General features: G+C 47.9%; 1 long non-coding RNA gene across 1 annotated transcript; it reads right to left on the reverse strand.

The window, feature by feature from the left end:
* Positions 1-842: 842 nt before the first annotated feature.
* LOC132360728 (uncharacterized) lies at positions 843-5,562 on the reverse strand. Its single transcript, XR_009501167.1, has 3 exons — positions 5,340-5,562; positions 1,986-2,033; positions 843-1,585 (listed from the first exon to the last, which is right to left on the reverse strand). It is a non-coding gene; the product is annotated as an uncharacterized LOC132360728 (long non-coding RNA).
* Positions 5,563-16,993: the final 11,431 nt, after the last annotated feature.

The following is a 16,993-nucleotide window of genomic DNA, read 5'->3' on the forward strand; positions in this document are numbered from 1 at the left end:
TATGTGCAAGGTACCTAGAGCCCAGAGAAGGGAGAGGGGGGCCTTTGAAGAGAGCCCAAGACCCAGATCCAGCATGGTACAGAACACAGCTCTAGACACTCTCCCCTCAGATGCCCTCCCACATACTGACACAGGGTTGCATTCACAAGCCCGGACACAGATGCTCTGAGGGTTGCTTCCTCTTTGACTGCAGCAGCATAGCTGGTCTCTTGAGACATCTCTTGTGTAAGCTCCTTATTGCCTATGGAATAAAGGCCAAATGCCTGGCCTGGTGTGATCTCTTCCTACCTTTACACACACACACACACACACACACACACACACAAAGTTTATCCAAACTTCCCCTAGCACACCCACTGCTTTCCCACATCTGCGCATTGCTCATGCTCTTCCCTTGCTGTCTCTTCTCAGTTTACAACTCTTCCTAGTTTCCCCCAGCCAGAAGCTGACTCTCCCTGCTCTGAATACCCATGGCATTGTGTTAACTCTCATGTGGGCATGAACACATTTTAACTTGTGTCAAACTGACCTCCCCTTTGTTTCTTAGCACTTCCTCACTTCCTTGAGGTCAGAGCCCACACATGTTTGTGGAGCTCAGGTTCTGATGCCAGAAAACCCTGGGATTATATACCCGTGTTCTGGCCTGTACTAGCTCTCTTTGAGCCTCATTCTCCTCATCTGTAAAATGGGCATATTAATACAGTCCTTGTGGTGTTCGGTTTAAAATTACATAAGACACTGTGTAGAAAGCACCAGGCACAGTTTTCCACAAACGATGTAGCTGTCATTCTTCTTTTCATTCTTTTTTTTTTAATTTTTTTTATTTATTTATTTTTGGCTGCGTTGGGTCTTCATTGCTGGGTGCAGGCTTTCTCTAGTTGCGGTGAGCGGGGGCTACTCTTCCTTGCGGTGCGCAGGCTTATCCCTGCGGTGGCTCCTCTTGTTGCGGAGCACAGACTCTAGGCATGCGGGCTTCAGTACTTGTGGCATGTGGGCTCAGTAGTTGTGGCTCACGGGCTCTAGAGCACAGGCTCAGTAGTTGTGGAGCACAGGCTTAGTTGCTCCGTGGCATGTGGGAACTTCCCGGACCAGGGCTTGAACCCATGTCCCCTCCATTGGCAGGCGGATTCTTAACCACTGAGCCACCAGGGAAGCCCTTCATTCTTCTTATTGTTATTATCATCAATATTATTTCTAGTTCCTAACACCAGATAGCATCCCTAGTGATAATCCACCTAATCATTTCATAGTGGAAGACTTTGAGGTGCTGAGAGAGGAAGAGGCTCACTGAAAGGGGCCCTGCAGAGCATTGCCATTGGAATAGAAACTGCAGTTTCTAGACCCCAGGTGGATTCTGCAGAGTCACAGCTGATACCCCAGAGTGTCTCTGTCACTCAGCACCCCTCCAGGTTGGGGATGCCTTCGAGTTCTCATCCTTTGCAGCAGAGCTGACCCGGTTCTCCCTTGTGCCTCTCTCCTCTCGTTTTCCTTACAGAGAGATGGATCTGTGTTAAACTGCCCTTGGCAACTCCGCAGTCTTCTAGCAGAACTGCAGCAAGGCACTGGGCGTTTCCAGAGTGCTGGCCTGTGGGGAGAGGGAAAGGGCTTTGGGGTTCTGATTAATTTCCTGCGAGGGGGGACAGGCAAATGGCTGTTCTGAATTGCCTGGGCTGGTCCTCAAGAACCCCTAACAAATCACAGCTTATTTCTAGAATAAGAGATTCAAAAATTCAACTTCCATGAAAGGAAGGCATGGCCACAGGATTGCTGCAGGCAAAGAAAGGGCCTTTACTGAGTCCCTGCTATATGCTGATTCCAAGCATTGCAGACACTTGGAAGAGAGAACCCAGGACATACAGGGGAGGTTCTGAAGACAGAAGCTTCTCTCTGGGACCCATGAACCGATCAGCCACTTATTCATTCATTCAGAGCAAAAGCTTTGGCACAGGACAGATCAGGATTCAAATCTCAGCTCCATTACTTACCAGCTGTGCGACCTTGGGCTTTCAAGTCTCTGCACCTCAGTTTCTCATCTGAAAAATGTGAATAACAATAGTACTTATTTCATTCAGGGGCTGTGAGGATCAAATGAAATAACATGTGAAAGAGCTTAGTTCAGAGCCTGGCACCTAGTTCATGCCAGGATATGGTGGCTGCTGTTACTATTCCAACATGGCCTCCCAGTAAGGCCTCTCATGTGCTGGCCTCTGGACTGGAGGTAATAGTCCCAACCATAAGAAGCTCATTTGGTAAAAGGAATGGAATAGATTTTCATGAATAGGCAAGAAAAGGTGTCTACTGGGTACTGTTAAATTAAAAAAAGAGTAAGAGTAAGTTGCAGAATTACAGAAGTAGTAGGATCCCATAATTATAACTTATATGCTTAATATATGCATTACAAAATGGAGAATATAGGAAACTAAATACGATGCCTTCACCTTTATTCCTTTCTTTTTGTTTTGCTTTTCTTTGTGTGTGTGTATAGCAGGAATTTTCAAAAAAGACTCTACTGAATGCTAAGAGGGAGAAAGAGGATGAAGACACAGCTACAAGGTGTATCAGCAATGGGCATCTGAACCAACTGTTCATACGCCATGGAAAATTCTACAGGTTCCATCTCATTCTTCATGGCATTCCAGGGAAAGCCCCAGCCCAGACAATTCTCATCTTCTCCCGCCTCCCCAGCCCTTAGCTGCACTTGAACTTTCAATGGTATAGCCAGAGGCAAGACTCTGAACAGAACTCCCAGGAACCATAGCAAGGCCAGTAGGAGAGACCTTTAAACAGGAAGAATCTTTTTTTGCTCCCTGTCCTGTGCCCCATCCCCACCTCCCAAGGAGTAACAATCTGACAGCATCTTGTGGCTACAGTGCCTAAAACTGCCTGCACTTTCATTTCTCCTCATTATATCTTTCTGCAATTTAAATTTTTTTACAAGGAGGATGTATTACTTGGTCATCAGAAAAAAGGCAGTAAAGATGTAAATAATAAGAAAGCTAACCAAGCCCGCGCTGGTTCACTTTTGTTGGTTTCCAAACAATAAATTAGAACAATGTGGTTGAGGCCAATGCTTAAGTCTCACAGGAATCATAGAAAGTAAGAGTGGGAAGGGATAGAATCACCCTCAATTTCTCCTACCACCCCCCAAATGGCCTAATTTTAAGTCCTCTCACATTTCAGACCACCCACCAACACATGTATTTCATTCATTCATTCAACAAACACTTATGGATCCTTTACTATAAACCAAGCATCATATAGGTTATGAAGGTCATTATTCCTATCTTGCAGATTAGAAAAACAAGGCTCAAGGAGGTAAAGTAAACTGCCCAAAGTCTCACATCTATTGGGATCTAAACCAAGACCTTCACAGCATCAAAACTCAATTCCTAAAGGGTGAGGGCTAAATTCCAAAGTGAGTGTGCTGTGCACTTAGGACGCCATGATTGCTGGGTGGCCTCGGGCAAGTCACTGAACTCTTCCCAGCAGCAGTTTCCCCATCTCTGTGGAGTAAGGACATACCTGGATATTTTACGTAAGTTAAGCACTTTGTAAGTTGTAACACATAATTCAAAGGGAAGTCATTATATTAGCTCTTCTGAGACTGATTCTCACTCATCTTTGGATCTCTTGGTGCTTTCCCCATTACTGTTTATCCCCATTAATGTTTATCCCCCATTAACACATTTAGGACAGTCTTCCTTGCACAAACTCATATTATACCCCCCACTAGCCTCGGACCTCCTCGAGGAGTGGAACAATGCTTATTCATTTCTAATGCCTTTCCGCCCCTAGTGCAGTGAATGGCAGTCCCTCCATTCCTTCACTCTTTTTTTTATTTCATAACAAATGACTGAGAGCCTAACATGTGTAAGACAGCAAAGGTCCCTGCCTTCTTAGACCTTAAGACTGGTGGGGTGGAGAGACAAGAAAATATTAAGCACAGTTAATTACTTCATTAATTAACTGCATTAACTCTCACAAAGTGGGACTTCCCTGGTGGCGCAGTGGTTAAGAATCGGCTTGCCAATGCAGGGGTCACGGGTTCAAACCCTGGTCCGGGAAGATCCCACATGCCATGGAGCAGCTAAGCCCGTGCGCCACAGCTACTGAGCCTGCGCTCTGGAGCCCGCGAGCCACAACTACTGAGCCCGCGAGCCACAACTACTGAAGCCCGGCGCCTAGAGCCCGTGCTCTGCAACAAGAGAAGCCACCGCAATGAGAAGCCTGCACACCGCCATGAAGAGTAGCTCCCACTCACCGCAAGTAGAGAAAGCCCACACACAGCAACGAAGACCCAACGCAGCCAAAAATAAATTTAAAAAAAAAATTAAAATCTCACAAAGTATCAGCCCAGGTGCAATGAGAGCTTGGGGGATGTGTTGTGGGGACCTAAGTGAATCCAGGATATAGGGAAGGCTTCCTAGAGGAGGTGGCCTTGAGGCTCAGAGACGTTAAGAAATTTGTTTAATGTCACACAGCTGTTGAGTGGAAAAGCTGGGATTTTAACCCAGAACACCTGACTCCACACCCATATTCTTCTACTAGACAACACTGTCTTTTATCTCCTCCCTCCTATTCTTCCCTGGCTCTTATTGGTGAAAGGGAGCAAGGTCTGTCTAACACGGGATGCTCAAAAGCAATGTTTTTCCCAGATTGGGGGATCAGGGCCCCCTTTGAGAATCTGGTGAAATCCATGAAACATCTCCCATGTATACATGTATACAGACAGACCCACAAAGTTTTGCCTGCAATTTCAGGGTTCATAGGCATCCTGAGGCCCAGGTTTAGAACTCACACCATGCGGACCATAGGACTTTATAGTGAGATGCTCAGAGCCTCAGAAAGAGATACCAGGGCCCCATGGGGACCTCAAATTCAGAGACAGACCCCAGGATTCTATAAAAAGATTCTCAAGATCCAGGTGAAAGATCCTGGGATCCTGTAGAGAACCCAAGTCCTTCCCCTGCAGAGACTTTAAGATGCCACATAGATTGCAGAGGAGGCTCAGGCCTGGACAAAGCTGGTTTCCCCCAGGGGAACCCATGGGCCTTGGAAAGCTATGGTAAGACCTTTTTTGGGTCACTGACACCTTTGAAACTGAGGAAAAATGCAACACACAAGATGCTGTACACAAAATCAAGGCGTTCACAGACCCCTAGGAGGCCATCAGTAACCCCCAGAATCCGGCCTCCTGTTCTTGGGCCTCCGCAAGAACCTGAAGCCCCTCAAGAACCTGGACCAGGACCACAGACTCAAGGCACAAACTCTAGAGTCAAACAGACCACGGGTCGAATTCTGGCCCTGCTGTTTACTAGCCATGACCTTGGGCCACTCACCTACAAACCCTCAGGCCTCAGCGTCTCACCTCCCAAAAGAAAGGGTCGGACACCTCTCCCTCCCCAGTCCAGGCCCCGCGGCGTGGGCTCCGGGCCCGGTGGGGCGTAGGCGCCTGCGGGACCCAGCCTCTCCGCTCCGGCGCCCGGGAGGGACCGGGGCTGCAGCACTTTCCTGCAATGCTAATGGGCCGACTGCAGCGGGAGTGCGGGCGGCGCGGGAGGCGGCGCGCTTGCCGCAGTGACAGCGCCGCGCCGCGCCCCCGCGGGCCTGGGAAGCCGGCGGGGCCGTTCCCACCCGCCGGGCAGGGCGTTCCCGCCGGCCGGCTTCCTGCAGTCGGGGGCAGCGGAGGGGGGAGGCGCGGAGGGGCCGCGGGGCCCGGCAGGCCTGGTTCCTGGCTTTCTCTCCACGTTTCCTGAGCAGGACCGGCCGGGGGATGGGACCCAGCACAAACGTCCTTCCTGGGAGCGCAGCCAGGAAATCGCGTCCTGGTTCGCTCAGGTTCCTCCTCTGTCCGGGACGGTGCCGATTGCGGTCCGTAATCTTCTCGTACTTACCCACGGGGTGTGATGCGACCCGCTTACCGCTTCGGGAAGCTGAGAGATGAAAAGGCAGACCCCAGACCCTACAACACAGCAAGATTCCAACCCCGTGATGGAAGTTAATTCCATCCTACGGATGAGAAAACTGAGGCTTGAAAAATTGAAGTGACTTACCCAAGGCCTTCATAAAAACATTACTGTAGGGGCTTCCCTGGTGGCGCAGTGGTTGAGAATCTGCCTGCCAATGCAGGGGACACGGGTTCGAGCCCTGGTCTGGGAAGATCCCACATGCCGCAGAGCAACTGGGCCCGTGAGCCACAACTACTGAGCCTGCGCATTTGGAGCCTGTGCTCCGCAACAAGAGAGGCCGCGATAGTGGGAGGCCCGCGCACCGCGATGAAGAGTGGCCCCCGCTCGCCGCAACTAGAGAAAGCCCTCGCACAGAAACGAAGACCCAACACAGCCAAAAATTAATTAATTAATTAATTAAAAAACAAAAACATTACTGTAAATAAAATAAAGTGTTCACTACCTACCAGGCGCTGTGCTACAAATGCTCTAAATGTAATTGTACCATTGAGTCCTCAGAACCTATGAGGATAACTATTGTCCCTATTTTATAAATGAGGAGACTGAGAACCAGAGAAGCCAAGTGGCTTCTCCGATGTCTCACAGCTAGGAATTAAACGCCAATCTCCTGTTTCCAGAGCTCAGGCCATTCCACTATCCTGCGTCCCAGATATCCTATTTCAACTCATTACAGTGAGTAACCTGAGAATCAGAACCCTGTCTCCTTTGTCTTTGGGTCCCCCAAACCCCACTTGGAACTTGACACAAAATAGGCACTCGGAGATGACTCTGGAGCCTAGCACAGAAGCTCAAAATTAGAAGGACTAGTAGGAGGCATCTAGCCTGACTCCTTCTAGAGCCTTCAGCCAAGTGAGAATTCAGCTTCTGCTTCAATACTTCCTGTCATGATGAACTCTCTCTCTCCCATCATAATCCATTCCCCTGTTGGACAAATACGTTTGGTCTAAAATGTAAATACTTCATTTTGCTCGTGGTTCCTTGTAAACAGAGGAAGAACATTTCCCTCCTCTTGGGCATAATACACACCGCATGGTATCCTTAGCCATTTTATAAGGGTTCAATAATTTTAAGTCCTTGTGAACTGGAACAATGCCAGCTATTTACCAGAGCTGTTCCCCTTTCATGTGTAGAGTTGTTTCAGAGCAAAGCAGCCAGCCCAGACTACATTTTCCAGCACCTCTTGCAACTAAGCACGTGACAGTGGGATATGGGCAGAGACAATGTGTGCCGTGTCCAGGGCAAATCCAAGTTAAGAACTATGTATGCTTTCTCAAAGCTCTCTCATTTCTCTCCCATCTGCCAACTGGATGCCAACACCACGTGAACCTGGGAAACCACATGTTGAACACAGCAGAGCCTTGGTCAGGCTGGGTTTCACTCAAGTCGCTTGACTGAATGGTACCCACATTGAACCAACTTCTATTTAGTGTTTAGGCATTGAGATCTCAGGATTTCTCTATTACGGCAGTTAGCATAACTTAACTAACACTGGGACCAACTTGGGTTCATTGTTATGTCCTCCACCTCACAAAGCATGATGTTGGTCACAGAAAAGTTGCTCAGAAGACATCCATCGGGCTTCCCTGGTGGCGCAGTGGTTGAGAATCTGCCTGCCAATGCAGGGGACATGGGTTCGAGCCCTGGTCTGGGAAGACCCCACATGCTGTGGAGTAACTGAGCCCGTGAGCCACAACTACTGAGCCTGCGTGTCTGGAGCCTGTGCTCCGCAACAAGAGAGGCCGCGATAGTGAGATGCCCGCGCACCGCGATGAAGAGTGGCCCCCGCTCGCCACAACTAGAGAAAGCCCTCGCACAGAAACGAAGACACAAAACAGCCAAAAATAAATAACTAAATAAATAAATTTTAAAAAAAAAAGACATCCATCTAGCACCGACTGTGTCCACTTGGTTCAGCTAGGCAGAAATAGTCTGTTCATCTCACTGATGCATTATGTCCTGTCTATTCCAAAAAGGGTTTTGCGTTGCAGCTGCAAGCCTATTTGATGGATAATTAAAGAGCAAGAATCAGGGAGTAATGAAAGCCTGGACCGAAGGACAGTGGAGAAGGAGGGAAGAAAGGTGAAAAATTGACCAATAATAGCAGAAATGCTAGGTCAAGTTTTCTAAGGACAGCAACTGTGACAGAACAAAAACCATGGCTCTGAGTTTCCTGGCAGTCAAAGCAAAGAGGGAAACAGGATGAGTTACAAATTATATGGGAAGTAGTAAGCATGTGATTAAGCACACAAACCCCAGAGCCAGACTGTGCTGTTTTGAAGCCCAACTCTACCACTTACGTAGGCATTTATTTAACTTCTCTGTGCTTCTGTTTTTCATCTGAAAAATGGGGATGATATAATAATAATACCCCTCTCTTAGGGTCATTGGGAGGATTAAATGAGCCAAGGCATATTCAGTTCTTATAACAGGCCTGTCACGTGGTGAATTCTATATAAGAATTAGCTATTGCTACAGTCTGATTGGAAGAATCAGGCCAGTGATTTGGAAGAGACAATTTTTTCCCTGTACTAAACTCTCAGAGGTATGTATTATATAAGGGACCCCAACTAATACAATGGACTGTGCCTCAATCAAACTTATGACGACTGCTGGGCCCTGTATCCCATGGTCATTTCTCTTATTGGCTTTTGGTCCAGACAAGTCTTGGTATTCTACTCACTAGGTAACTCTGGGGGCAGATTGTTCGGGTGCCCTAAGTGCCTTTCTGATGACCTGTGCACAAGGCAGGTAAGTGTCGTGGGGACAAGCAAAGGGGCTGGTGTCAGACCCAGGTACATTTGTTAACCTCTTCAAGCCTCAGTTTCTTCATCCATACAGTGAAGACAATAACAAATAGTACCTACCTAAGAGAGTTGCTATAAAGATTACATGAAAGAATAGATACAAAACCCTTACCACAATGACCGGAACTATGGGAAGATTGTACTACACCAGCACTCACAAAATAAGGGAGAAACTGACAAAATTAAAATAAGGAATCTCACCTGAGACCCCTGGAGTACGGAGAATCATTTTTAATGCTTTAAAAATTGGAACAGATAAGACTCCGTGCTTCCACTGCAGGGGGCATGGGTTTGATCCCTGGTCAGGGAACTAAGATCCTGCATGCTGCGTGGCTAAAATAAATAAATAAATAAAGATAAAATTTTTTCAAAAAGTGGAACAGAAATGGTAATTTCCCCCAGAATGTGGCCCTGGGCTGACCAAAGCATCATTTCTTTGCTTCTGGCTAGAATTCCCTTGGCTTAATTCAGTGTGGTGTGCAGCCCAGGCTGGCCTGTTTTTGGAGCCACCCTGGCCTGATGAGGTGCTGCAGAGCCAAAATGACCACCGTGCCACAGCAAAAGACTGTTTTTGAGGGGAGTTGAGAACCGGAAGCTCCCCCTTAGGCTTCCATGTGTTGGGTGCTTCCTCGGTACCCAGCACTGCACTGAGCTTCACATATTACCTTGCCCTGACAACAGCTTCAAGGGGTGAGCCCTACTGGCAATCACATTTTATGGATGAGTAAACTGAATATCAGAGAAGCAAAGTGACCTGTCTAGGGTCACACAGCTAAGAACTGGCAAGGCCGGGACATGAGAGAGATGTATGTTTCTAACCATTAGACCACACTGCATCTCCTCTGCACCCTGGCCCAGGATCTTGTCTCTCTCATTAGCCTAGGCTGTCTGTTTTCCTCAAGGATCTTCTAGGAAACGCCCACTGTAGGGACCACCTTCTCCTCCTGTCTGGGCAGCCCCTTACCCTCTGAGAACTATCTCCTGGACAAGACAGACAAGTGTTAATGGTGTGCCTTAAGCTGGTCAGAAGCTCTGAGTGGATGGAAAACCCGCCACCATCGCCATCACCGAGTCCAGTCTCAGCTCTCATTTGCTCAGCCTCCTGGTTGGTCTCTCTCTCTGCCTCCAGGCTCCCCCACCTCCATTCCTCCCTTCACCTGCAGTCAGGGTGATGGCTCTCAACACTTACCTAACCAAGTCATCCCCCTTCTGAGTAACCTTCAGTAGCTCCCTATTGCTCCCAGGATAAAGTTCAAAGTCAATCGTTTGGTATAGCCCTCAAGGCCCAGCCTACTTCTCCAACCCTCTCTTTGCTCTCAGGCATCCTTGGCCCCCATGGCCCCAAACATTCATAGTTCCCAGCCCCAGAGCCTTTGCACATGTGGTTCCTGTGTGATGTGAGGTGAACGAGCTGCCAGGCCTAAGCTGTGCTGTGAGACTGTCAGATTCCATTAACCTCATCTTCTCCCTGCCCTCTAACCGAGACGTCTCTGCCAGCAGGAATTGCCCACCATCCACCTGGAAAAGGGACCAGTCAGGAAGAGGTCATAAGCAACTCGGGCTCTGTGTAGAGCCCTGGGAAATGAGGACCTTATCTTGCATCCACTCTATGTGTTGGAAGCTAGGTGTCAAGAGGTGACATGATAAAGCAGCAATGGGGAGCTAGATTTCCTATCAAGTCTGCATGACGCCTGTATCCAAGTTTTTAACAATTCCCCAAGGCAATCTCCTTATTTGAGGCAGAATTCACCTCTGTATATGTATACAATGTATACAGTTGCCTGAGTGCTGTCCCAGAGCAGGCAGTCTTCCCACCTCATTATTCCCACTTGCTAGGAATAATTGCTCTGAATGAGGAAGGCACCCACTCATCGTTGATTCCTGTGCCTTTCTCTGGTGCCCCTGTGCCACCTGGTGGGCATACCTGGAATAGACCAGGATTTCTGCCGACAGCTCTGAGGAAGGAGGCCTAGGGTAGGTGCCCTTAGCCAAATTCTCCAGGGTGGCATTTTCATCTCAGTCTACATTCCCCTCTGAGACCCCAGGGCTCACCTGTGCCTGAGGTCCTGAAAAAGGCAGAAGCTGATTCTGTCTCACTGTGGAATCTTGGGTCTGTCACGGCCCCTCTCTGGGCTCAGGTTCCTCATCTATAAAAAAGGACCTGAAGAAATTGGGCCCTACCAGCTCTGACATTCTAGGATCTGTGTCTAAAGTTCATTAAGTGGGAACTTCCCTGGTGGTACAGTGGATAAGAATCCGCCTTCCAATGCAGGGGACGCGGGTTCAATCCCTGGTCAGGGAACTAAGATCCCACATGCCGCAGGGCAACTAAGCCCACGCACAACTACTGAGCTCGCACGCCTCAACAAGAGAGCCGGCGTGCAGCAAACTACAGAGCCCACGTGCTCTGGAGCCCGCATGCCACAACTAGAGAGAGGAAAAAAAAAAAAAACACCCACGCGCTGCAACTAGAGAGAAGCCTGTGCACAGCAATGAAGACCTGACGCAGCCAAAAAACTGAAAAAGAAAAAGAAAATAAAATTTAAAATAATAATAATAATAAATAAAGTTCACTTAAGTGACCTGTGGCTCTGCCTCCTTCCTTAGCTCAACGGGAAGGATGTAAATTCTAGGAGGACAGGGAAGTTGCTAGCTTATTCACTCTCTATCACAAGTGTATGGGGCAGTGCTTCAAACATAGATACTTTACTGGGTTTGAGGCTGTATTAATAGAAGCACTGTATGTACAATGAAGGAGGTGATACACCTGTCCATGTCTGGAGTTCCGAGTTCCATTTGGGGTCAGAACTTTGAAAGGGACATGGAGAAAGTGTAACTCATTCATAGGAGGATGAAGAAAATAATAGCTGAAAGGGGGACCACAAAACTACACAGTATGGGGGAACAGTTGAAGGAGCCAGAATATTGAGTCTGGTATAAAAAAGACTCAGGGGGTACATGCATCTTCCTTCAAATATCTGAAGAGGGCATCTGGGGAAAAGAAACGGGAGAACTAGGAATTAGGGTTGTTACTTTTTTTTTTTTTTTTTTTTTTTTTTTTTTTTAAATCTTTTATTTATTTATTTATTTATTTTTGCTGTGTTGGGTCTTCGTTTCTGTGCGAGGGCTTTCTCCAGTTGCGGCAAGCGGGGGCCACTCTTCAGTTGCGGCAAGCGGGGGCCACTCTTCATCGCGGTGCGCGGGCCTCTCACTATCGCGGCCTCTCTTGTTGCAGAGCACAGGCTCCAGACGCGCAGGCTCAGTAATTGTGGCTCACGGGCCCAGTTGCTCCGTGGCATGTGGGATCTTCCCAGACCAGGGCTCGAACCCGTGTCCCCTGCACTGGCAGGCAGACTCTCAACCGCTGCGCCACCAGGGAAGCCCCTAGGGTTGTTACTTTAAGGGAACAGATATTTCTTTCCCCAAAACCAAAAGAAGTTTTCAGTCTGAGCTACATAACGAACCGACCTGAATTTGAATCCCAGTCTGTCCCTAACTAGTTTTGTAACCTTGGGCAAGTTTCTTTATCACGTTAAGCCTTGGTTCTCTCATCTGTAAAATGGGTATAACGTGGAGCACACAGGACTGTTGCGAGGATAGAATGATACAAAACATTTTTAAAGGGCCTAGTGTGAGGTCTAGTGCCTGGTTAGTGCTGGAGGAGTGTTGCTGTGGTTAAAAATATAGAGAGGGAGTGAGTACCCTGCCACTGGAAGTGTAAGCAGAGGCTCGAGGATAACTTGGTAGGAATGGGAAGGAGTCAAGCAGCTAGTGGGACTGTGGCTCAGGGAAGTGGTGCAGGCTGGTAGCTAGTAGTACTGGCTTTTGGTCACAATGATTAGATGTTTATCTTGGCTTTGCAATTTAATTGCTGTGCAAATTACTTAACCATTCTGAGCCTCAGTCTCCCCAGCTGCAAAATGGGGATAAGTGGTTCCCACCTCACTGAGTTGCTGGGGGATGAAGCAATCAAAATGTGAGCTGCTTCTCTGATGTTAGTGATCTGATTGGGATTGTCCTGGATGACCTTGAAGGTCCCCTCCCATCTGATATTCTCCAGGTCTGGAATCCTGGCTCTTGCCCTTGGGAGCAGACTGCAGAAGGCCCTGGGGAAGCAGGTAAATGCACTGTCCTAAGACTCCCAGATGCAGAGGACTTCTTGCATCTGCTCCTTGCCAGGAGCAGTGTAAACAGGGCACTGTCCCTTTCCCTCCCCCACAAGCCAGCCCTTCCTGTGACAGGAAGGTGGCTAGGATGGCATCTGAGGAAGTTGAGGGGGTAGGACACAGGATGGGGTACGGGACAGGACAGTGGTGGACAGGCTGTCTGGTTTTCTAATCTGCTTATGCACTTTGGTCCCCAGATAAACTGTGAGCTCTGTGAGGGATTCAACTGCAGTACAGGGTACAGAAATTAGCCAATAGCCTGGGGAGGATCAGAAGTTGCCAAATGGCAGCCCAGGGGCCAGATTTGGCTCACAGGTTTGTTTTGTTGTCTGCATAGTTGCACAGTGGTTTGTTTTTCAAATTAGTTGTCAACATTTAAAAATAAGGGTATTGCATTAAAAATCCCAATTCCTTACTCTCTTCAAAGTCAGCAGAGTTGACACATTTCTGTATGGCACGAGTTAGTGAGAGATGAGTAGTAGCTGCCGCCTTTAGTTAGGGCGTATGAGCTCCAGTCACCAGAGTCCCCACACCTCCCAGTTGTATCACACCAGTCAGCTTCACTCACTTATGAATGTGCAAATTACTTAACCATTCTGAGCCTTAGTCCCTTGAGTTTACGATCCCTGGGATAGAGGGATATCTAAGCAATATTTAAGGACAATGGGACAAATCCCAGCCTGGTTATGTGATTCATGAGTGCTCTGAACTCCATTTCCGCATCTGTAAAAGGGGGATAAGGACACAGATCCCTCCCAGAGCTGATATGAAGATTACTTAAGAAAATGTCTGTAAAGCACCTGGAATATAGTAGGTGCTCAACAAAAATTCCCTGTGAGTATACCACGGCCCAGGCTCATTCAATACTCTCCCTGGTTTTGAATGCTACAGTCCTGGGCACAGTGCCAGGTCCCAATCACCCTATGAGGCTAGTGTTATTGTTATACACACCATACAGAAGAGCAAACTGAGGCACAGAGAGGTATTAAGCAAGTAAATGGAAGAGCTGGCATGCATAGCCCAGTTTGTCTGATTCCCAAACTTGTGCTTTTCCCTCACAGCCCCATGTCATTTTGGCCCTGACCACATCCACTGGGGTTGAGTGTGAATTCTGAGGTATAACTAACTATAGGGCTAGAATTCTAGCTCTACTAGCATTTACTAGCAGTGTGACACTGGGCAAATTATCTAATTTCTTGGGACTTCCAGTATTTTATCTGGAGGATAGGAAAAGGACCATCTTCATGTGGGTTAAATGAGTTAAATGCTCATAAAATACTTAGGGCAGTACCTGGGTTCACAGTAAGAGCTCAATAAATGCTAGTTATTGTTATCATTAATTGAGCACTGGCTGCGTGCCAGGTACTAAGAGTACGAAGATCAGTGAGCGTCCCTGTGGGGCTCAAGATGAGAGATCATAGGCCAGAGGGATGTACTGTCAGGGAGCCTGGCTGTGGAAGCAAGAGGGGGGTGGTGGTTAACTTTGTCAGTTTGTCAGGACCACAGTGCCCAGACATTTGGTCAAAAATTATTCTGAATGTTTCTGTGAGGGTGTTTTTGAATAAGATGGACATTTAAGCCAGTGGACTTTGAGTAAAGCAGATTGCTCTCCATAATGTGGGTGGGCCTCATCCAATCAGTTGAAGGCCTGCATAGAACAAAATGGCTGATGTCCCCTAAGCAAGAGAGACTTCTCCCAGAAGATGGCCTTTGGGCTTCACCAGCAACATTGGCTCTTCTGCACCAGACTGCTTTTGGACTCAAGGTGGAACCCTTTTGTCTGAGTCTCCAGTCTGTCATCCTCCCCGTCAGATTTTGGACTCATCAAGCCTCCACAATTGTGTAAGTCAATTCCTTGAAATAATTCTCTTTCTATATAAATGCACATCCTATTTGTTCTATGTCTCTGGAGAACCCTGACTAAAAGAGGGCGGGTAGTACCAATACCTTTGGCAGTGCTAGCCTGGAGAAGGTTGTCCAAGGGCCCTGACCCTCTCCCTTATAGATGTAACTGTCTTTAATATTTGGGATGCATTTACTACGAGGATCCCACAAAGCTGGGAGAGACAGCACATATAGAGGCTGACAAAATCAGGATTCAAAACCCACTTAATCTTCAGAATGATGTGTAGGAAACTACAAGAAGAAATGTAACATGGATCAATGAAAAGTCCTCCCTTTGGGCTCAACTGTGCAGAGATAGAATCAGGGACCAGGGGGCGGGAGAATGTAGCCAGCTGAAAAGCACTAGGTGTGTATAAGACTTGGCACTTTAGCTTGACAACAAGTGCAATATGGGCCAATTCCTTCCTGGGTTACGTTAAGTTCTGATGAGTCATGAGGCTGATCAGCCTGAGGAGACACAGCCCTGGCCTCCAGGTTTCAAAAAGGCAGGATAGGGACGGGCAGATGGAAGTTACTGGAAATCAGATTTGGGCCCAGTGGGAAGAACAGTCAGTGCTGACCAAGATGGCCTGGGTGTCTCATGGGCACTGATCTCCCTGTCACCAAGAATGTTCTAGGAGTTATCCCTTCTTCACGATGTAACAAAGACAGTGCTGTGAAGAGAAAGAGCATGCACTTTGGATGGGATGGACCTAGATTCAAACTAGTTAGTGTGAGTGTGACCTCAGATGAGTCACCCTGAACCCATGGACCTCAGGGAGTACGCGTGCTGCACTGGAAATCCCTGGGTTGCCTCTTAAAGCAGCCAATGAATATAACCTGTTTACCACACTGGCTGGCTCACACTGAGAAACATCCTCTGGCTGTCCTCACTTCCCTGCCCAAGGCGCCAAGCCCGTGCCAACCCGAGAGTGCCTCGTGCTGCCCAGACTTGCTGCCATCCAACCCATGAGAGGACCGGGTAGCAAGAGAGACGTGTGTCCTCCTGGTACCTGTCTCGATGCGTTCAGTAGCAAGTAACAGAAAAATCCAGCGAACAGCGTTTAAATCATAAGGATGGTTACTGCTCACTTAACAAGTAATCTGAGACAGGCAGTCCCAGGGAAGCTTTGGTGCCTCAGTGATGCAGTCAAGGAAGTGGGCTTGCTTTTTCTCCTCTGCCATCCTCAGGGCATCCACAATGTTTTCCTGCAGGATCACAGGATGGCTGCCCAAGCTTCCCATCCTCACCGGACAGCTCCCAAGAAGGAAGAACTTTTTTTTCCTCGCATGTCTCCCTTTTCCTGCAAGGAGTATCTTTCTAAAGGCCCTAGCAACTTTCCCTTATATCTTTTTATTTTATTTATTTATTTTTTAAAATTGAAGTATAGTTGATTTACAGTGTTGTGTTTCCCCTTATATCTTGAATAACCAGCTTCTCCGGGTTGGCAAGGTACTTCTCCATTTTGTACCTAAATTCGCAGATCCTGAGAACCCCCTTGGTCCCTGGCAGATCTGACCAGTTGGTTTCCCTACTTATATCCCATTGGCCAAAACTGGGTCACATAGCCATCCCTTGACCAATCACTAGTAAAGGGAATGGAAGTATTCCAACTGGTTTAAACCAATCAGGATTCACCTCCTGGGGGAACTGGCATGTTGCCGTTTGACCTGATTGATGGCAGGAAGCAGGATTGGCTGCTAGACGGGAATCCTGCAGTGTCTGCCACACTTGCGTAAGTCAGAAATTAGCAAATTCCTGTCCTAGACAAGGCTCTGATCTCCTCCAGCATCATCACCATCATGCTGTGCGTGTGTTTGTGACTAATTGTGAAAGAATTAGGAGCATGACAAGGATGTTGGCAGAGGGGGAAGGAGTAAAGCCCCAAATACCGGCTTCCTCTGTGGTCATGGGAAATAAGTTTATTTTTAATCTGATCTTCATGTGGCCTAATTAGTGTGCGGTTCTCCAGGCATGGGCAGCTTTCAGGTAATAATAAGAAAGAGCAGAAAACAGCTGATCTTTCTCCTAAGCTGGCCTATCCTTTGACGGTCCCTGGGTAGAAACTGTGGAGGAGGGGGCATCTGAACAGAAGGACAGAGGGCCTGGGCTGAGTGCAGGCTAAGGGGTCAGCCCAGCCCTGGCTCCTTGGGGACACTGGGGTCACCC

This window comes from Balaenoptera ricei, chromosome 1, assembly GCF_028023285.1.
Source record: "Balaenoptera ricei isolate mBalRic1 chromosome 1, mBalRic1.hap2, whole genome shotgun sequence".
NCBI lineage: Eukaryota > Metazoa > Chordata > Mammalia > Artiodactyla > Balaenopteridae > Balaenoptera > Balaenoptera ricei.